The following is a 6,717-nucleotide window of genomic DNA, read 5'->3' on the forward strand; positions in this document are numbered from 1 at the left end:
GTGTATGCATATGAAAAAGCAAAAAAGTATGAAGGTGAAGGAAAGTTACAAACATGAAACCATGCAAGACTACCTTTTGATAATCATTTTCATTTACTTACTGTTAACTTTCAGTCTCACTCAGTTAAGTTTGGGAATCACAAGTACTTGGTTAGGTTTAAGAACCAAAACTACTTAGTTTGGTTTAGGAGATGATTGTTGTTTAACTTGTGTAACAATCATTCAGTGCATAACAATTCATACATATACTGTTTTGCTGTTTCCCACAACATTGAAAAGCTTGAATTTATTGTAAATTCCTTCTATCATGCTTTGTAGGATGTAGGCTGTTTGCAGATTAACATTTCTCGAAAATCCATTCAACTGTTTTTCAAAATCGTGAAATAAATTTTGCCATCCGCAAAATTAGCAGCTCTTCGTTTTGAAAAGTATTCAAAAGGTGCATGAAAGATTAACTTCAAAGAGCCATTCATCAAGGACAGAAAAGGGAAAGAAAAACTAGGTCACACAGAATTAAATCTATGATATGAACAGCAAATTAGTTACCTCTTCACAGTGACATCAAACAAGTGAGATCCTCGTACTTAATCAGTATGCCCTGTTAATGAAACAATCCAATGTTGAAGTTTAATTTCTTTGGTTATAAGAAACAGGTAAGTAACACATTACACTGTAGAGCTATAAAGCAATTGACACTGTCACATAAAACACCGGAGGCCAAAGCAAGCACAAAAAAAAACATGTGCCCTCGTTTGTTTAGCCTATCTATTACTATGAATATCCATTTACTGAGAGCAAAATTAAATGAAGTGCTGCTTGATAGTGAGTTCATTAATCAGTAGCGAGACAGTAGGAGCGTGGTTATTGGGAACATGGCTTCCTGCTGATAAGTGGTTCTGGTTGGCAGACATAATGATGTTAGTTTTACATTAACTTGATAATATTCTCTCCCAGAGGTGCTATAAAATATATTTCCATCATGGAAGACTGATGAAACTAAATCTTAATTACTCTGACAGTGCTCGTTTATAAGATTTTTTTTTTTAAATAGTTCTTATTTTTTGTGTTTTTGTTTAGTCTTTCACTTATTTTCAATTTGAGGAAAATTTGGTCATATTGTTATATTTGAGTGCTTGTGTCCAGATCTGCAACCTAACTACTGCAAAGATGTGACTGGGAGAGTGTTCTGCACAACTTCTAAATTATATCTGATATAATCAGTAGCTCTTAGTCAGATGCAGCACAAATGTCACTATAGTTCACACACATCTTTTTGTTTGATGTAATTTCACATATATTTGAATTTTCACTGTGCTGTTTTTAGCTGAATGAATGCTAATGCTAATATTTTCTAATGTAGTTTTTTATAGAAGCACAGTGGAGCTGAATCTCACAACACAAACCAGTCTTAAAGCATTTTTCTAGCTGTTGTGAAACAGAATCCTTTAATTTGTTTGATTGGTTTTAATAACACAACAACACTTTTTTCACTTCCTGGGTTTAGGCAATAAGGAAAATAAGCTGTGTCCATACTAATGAGATATCACATTAATATTCTTATGAAGCATCGTACCTGTGGACCAATGAATAGATTTCACACTGCTCTAAAAAAACATTTGTCCTTCTTAATTGCTTCCTTGGACTTATTGTATGCAGGTCTTACAGATGGTTTTGGCCTCACTAAGTTTCTCAGTCCAAGTTTGATTAATGTGAATTTTAGGATTTCCGCCACCCATGGACACAAACATTGCAGCGTATTCAGGGTGGAGATGAAACCAGCAATTAATCTGTCACTTTCAAAAGAAAGTCCTTTGTGTAACACCGAGGCCAGTGGGTGACCAGAACACACCGACACTGCACACACACACAGTTCCCTGTGCAACTTGGGTGAGGTTACCTTCTAATGGCACAGCGTTTAGTAATGTATGATATTGTCCCAGAGGGAGGCAGAGACTCCCCATGTGCCTTGGCTGAATGGCCTCCATTGGTTTATGGCAGGTTATTGCTCTCCTCTCAAGCTGTATGATTAATGGTTACCACCATTAATGTAGGTCACCAATGACAGCTGTAATAGCCCATTATATGAAAAGACTGTTGTTATGACTCCCAGGAAAAGGAGATATATGTCTGAGAATATCGAGTATATGGGTATAGATATTTAAGTATATAAAATAGCCCTATGTTTCAGGATGAGCTGAAAAATAGGTCTACTTTTGGTGTCTGACATACAATACTAATTCCTATTCAAATTTTCTGAGTTGCAAAGTGAGTTATGAGTGATATTCTTGTAATGACAGAAACGTAATTTGAATTACATATTGAATGGAATGCCATTGTGAAAATAATTCACTTGTTTCACATTCTGCTGTTACTTTTTGGGAAAACAGAATATGTATATATATATATATTTTTTTTGCATGATGAATAGAATTCAAAATATTTTAAGGCAATAAAATTACTGCAGCTACCAAATGACTCTTGTGGTTTACAAGTATTTCAAAATACAAAACAGCCAACTTGCTGAGCGTCACATTATTACATATGCTGAACCCTCTTGTCATTGTGCTTTTGGTCAGCAGTGAGGACCCACAACATGGCCCGCTGATGGCAGAGTTCACTGACTGGTATGACACATCTTTTTTTAAAAATGTCTGTTGAGGTGGTGGAACACTACAAATAGCTTGGTACTACAATAAGTTGACCTTTGAGCATCATGTTGATACTGTGCGCCATAAAGCTCACCAAAGGATGCACTTTTATCATAAGCTAAGAGGCTTTAACATCAATACAACCTTCATGAAACTGTTTTACTATTTTTTTTATCTGTTTTTACATTTCCTTTTATCTGCTGGTTAAGATCACTTTCTGTTAAAAGCAAGAACGGACTGCAGAGTGGGTATAAAGGTGTGCAGCCAAATTGCAGCAACATCCTTAAATTACCTTCTCTGTCTATACAAGGCTAGTGCGCTGAAGAAAGCTCAGTCCATTTCTGACCCTAGTCATCTTGCTTTTACCCTTGCAGTTTATCCATATATTTTTACTGCTTTCATCACAAACTTGTATTTGAATTTACCATTTTTAAAGTATGTTTTATCTAATGTACATGAGGGAACAAGGATAATTTGCCATTAAAAATGTATTAGGTTTGATCACTTAAGGATATGAAGGATTGAAAGTTGAATTAAGTTCATTATATTAGGTTGAATACATAATTATTTTAGTTTACATTTCGTACATTGGCTTGGCTAACAAGTGTATGAACCACTTTCCAGAAATGACAGCCTTGTCATTAAAGTTTAAAATTAGTAGCACATTGTACACAATGCCAGTGGTTTTCAGTCATGAGCCACTGAGGCTCAAGAGTCTGCAGGTTTCCGTTCCAGCCAAGAGCCAAAACTATAGCAGCTGATTTCACTGATTGCAGTTTCGAAGTGAGTCATAGAGCATGAAAGCTCTCAGCATGAACATTTTTGAGCATTTCTGAATATAGTTGTGGCGCTGATGAGAAAGATTGGGAAAGAAAAAAGTATATAACATCAATAGCTACATTTGTGTGTTTTCATCATAGTTCGCCAAGCTGCCATCCATTCACTACTATTATCTGTGTGCTCACGATATGCAAGGATATATCTTGGCATTAAAATCAGTAACAGGTAAAGTGGGTAACATTGCCCATGTTAAAACCCAACATGCTGATGGGAAAAAATCCTGACATTCACATGGATGTTACTTTCACACTTGACACCTACCCTAAAGGTTTTGCAGGCCTGTCGAGATGTTTAAGACATTGTGTGAAGACAAGATGTTACGTGGCGCCATCCAATATTTATCATAAATGAACTACTAGGCTGTTGTCATTTCATGAATTTCAGCAAATCAAGGATGTGATTTTGAGAACATCCCCTTCTCTGCCCTCTTGTAGTAGATGCTCACTTGGTTGCTGACCTAAAGCTACACCAACTGACAAATCATATTGAAAGTAATGCTCAGAACATGATTTTATCCCTATTCCCCCTGACTTGCCAGACAACTGTCACTTTGGACTATGTTCATGTGAAAGGAAATCTGCCTGCAGAGAGCATATCGCATCGTCCTTTCTTTAAAAATAACAACATCATCCAACCTGTGTCCTTAGTTGCCAGTTACATCATCAGGGCGAGTTACGAATGCTCTAAATCAGCCTGACTCATTAACTGGACAGGAAGCAGAGATTCCACCCTCAAGCAAAACCCTTACTCTTAATTGACTGTTCCCCCAAAAAACTCTTCTGTGAGGTGTGGAAAGAAGAAATAAGACAAGATAGAGCCATAAAGTCGGAGACCAAGCAGAATGGATCATCAAGCGAAATAACAATTTCCTAATTACTCCTGTTACCAGAGACTGCCTTTCACATCTCATTTTCATCAAACATCAGTGATACCTTCTTTCAACCAAAGTGACAGCTATTCATTTAGCCTGTGTAGGATTCGACTGAGTGGCTGAAGGAGGAGGTTTAACTCACTTCACCTGGTGCATGACTTTTATTTTGTTCACCAATAAAGTGACATGTGCCATTGTGCAAAGGTGCATTGTAGAGGAAAAATAACAAACAGTGAAAAACTAAGGTAACTAACAACAAAAGTCTTCAAAATGAACCAACTAGTTAGCAATTACATAATAAACACTAGGTCCTTAGCTATAGGGTTCAAGCACTGCTGCCTTTTCCAACCCAAGCTGTACGCCTCCTTTGTGAAGAGCTTCTTCTCCAGGCTTTAAACTAGAAGCCTCTCCTACAAGAGAAAGCAATATTAATTGGTAGTCCTGCATACAACACAAGCACACTTATGCACAACACATTTGCTTGAGTATAAAATCACCAATAACATTGGTATGACAATAAAATATTCAGAAATATTTTTCCTTGCAACAACACTAGGAAAACCCCTATGTAGTGTCGTACTCTCGGTACATCCAATGTTCCCTGCTCTATAAAAGCATAAGAACACTCTTCATTCTGGATTAAATGCCAGACTCGGGAACTGTGTGCAGGTGAGACAAGAAAACAGCACATGCATCAGTCCAAACATTCAAATAAATATCTTCAAGGTACACTGTGTCATTGTTATGTTTCTTGCACCGAGATATGGCCACTCATAACATACTCGAGCGTGTCAGTTAAAATGTCTTAGCTGCTATTCATAATTAACATGTCCTGAAAAATACGAATGCTCTGCAAACTATAATATTTAAAGTAGTCCACAATACTAAAAATACAACACAACATACAACTGAAAGCTTATACATAAGCATGTTTTATTTCCATGTATCTTTATGTATGAGAATAACAGCGTCAATGCCAACTCTCAGCAAGAAAGCAGTTAAGCTAAGCTACACTTTCCGGTCTCTGCCTGTCACTTACCGACCTGATCATGTGATTCCGTCATGTAAATCTTATTCAGTCTAAATAGTACTTTCAATTATTATGTTTAGTTGGTGTTTGTTTATACTTTGTAGTCATTTTCATGTTAGATTCCCAGTGTGTAACAATAGGTCGATCTGTTAAATGTAATGCAGAATAAAATGTTCTCATCACTGTGGAATCCCATGATATAAAGAATGGCATCTTCGTTACCTCAGCAACAGCATTATATATCCGATGATGCTGTAAGATACCTTCCTTAACTTTCTGTGCCTCTCTGCTACATTGCCACATCATATTTCTCCAGTAATCGAGAGGGGACAAACCAAACACTACTTCCAGGGTCCATATCTCATTTTCATACTTTTCATAAATAGTAGATGAAGAGGAAAATTATCTTGGTTGCAATATGCAAGTGGTTCCACCAAATATCACCACATCCTGATTTACAGCTGCATTTCCAGTTATCGTTCTGTGTCACTAAGTGATGCTTCAACATAACGAAGTAAATGACAAGAGGAACACAACGTTCTGTAGCTGGATTATAAACAACTAACATGTACTGCATAACATGGTCTGAGCAAAGGAGGCAGAGCCCTTAGCAAGAGATTCACATTTTAGTCCAGCCTTGACACAGCTGGGTTTTTATATGTCTTTATTTTTACACCCTTTGCTTTACAATAGTACTACTTTGTTACTCATTCAAATTACTTGGTTAACATTAGGAAAAGATTAGGTTTAGGTGTTAATGATAACATACATTTTGTGGAAAGCTTTGCTGTAATTTTACACATTGCCATGCTTCCTGTAACTATCATATTACCAGCTTGGAAAACGCTATGCTTCCTATAGTGATGCTTTTGGAACGGGGCCCTGAATATGTGTGAGAGGAGTTGAGAATGAGAACAGCTTGAATCGGCAGATGTATCCAAAATCATGATTGGTACTGTCGGTCACAGTTCTTTCTCTGAAATGTTTTGCTCTGCGATCTGTGCCAATACATCCATGTATACCCTACTGATATGTCATTTAGATTAGTTAGTGATTATCTCAGGGGCTAGATTAATAAAACTGTTTTTTGCTTACAGCGTGTCAGATTGCAGATATGTTTCCTTGTTTCTCTGCTGCCATGTAAACCACCTCAACACATCTACCTTGACAACAACATCATCGCGTTTAAACAATCACAAATCCATCATCCTGCTCTTTATTATGACAAACACAACATGAAATATAATGAGTAATGTACTGAGGAGCACAGGGTTGCCATTTCAAGCCCTGACATGACAGCCCTATTCTTAAGGTAGAATGAAAGCCGT

The sequence above is a fragment of the Leuresthes tenuis genome, unplaced genomic scaffold (genome assembly GCF_036924035.1).
Source record: "Leuresthes tenuis unplaced genomic scaffold, fLeuTen1.0.hap1 SCAF_3, whole genome shotgun sequence".
Classification (NCBI taxonomy): Eukaryota; Metazoa; Chordata; class Actinopteri; order Atheriniformes; family Atherinopsidae; genus Leuresthes; species Leuresthes tenuis.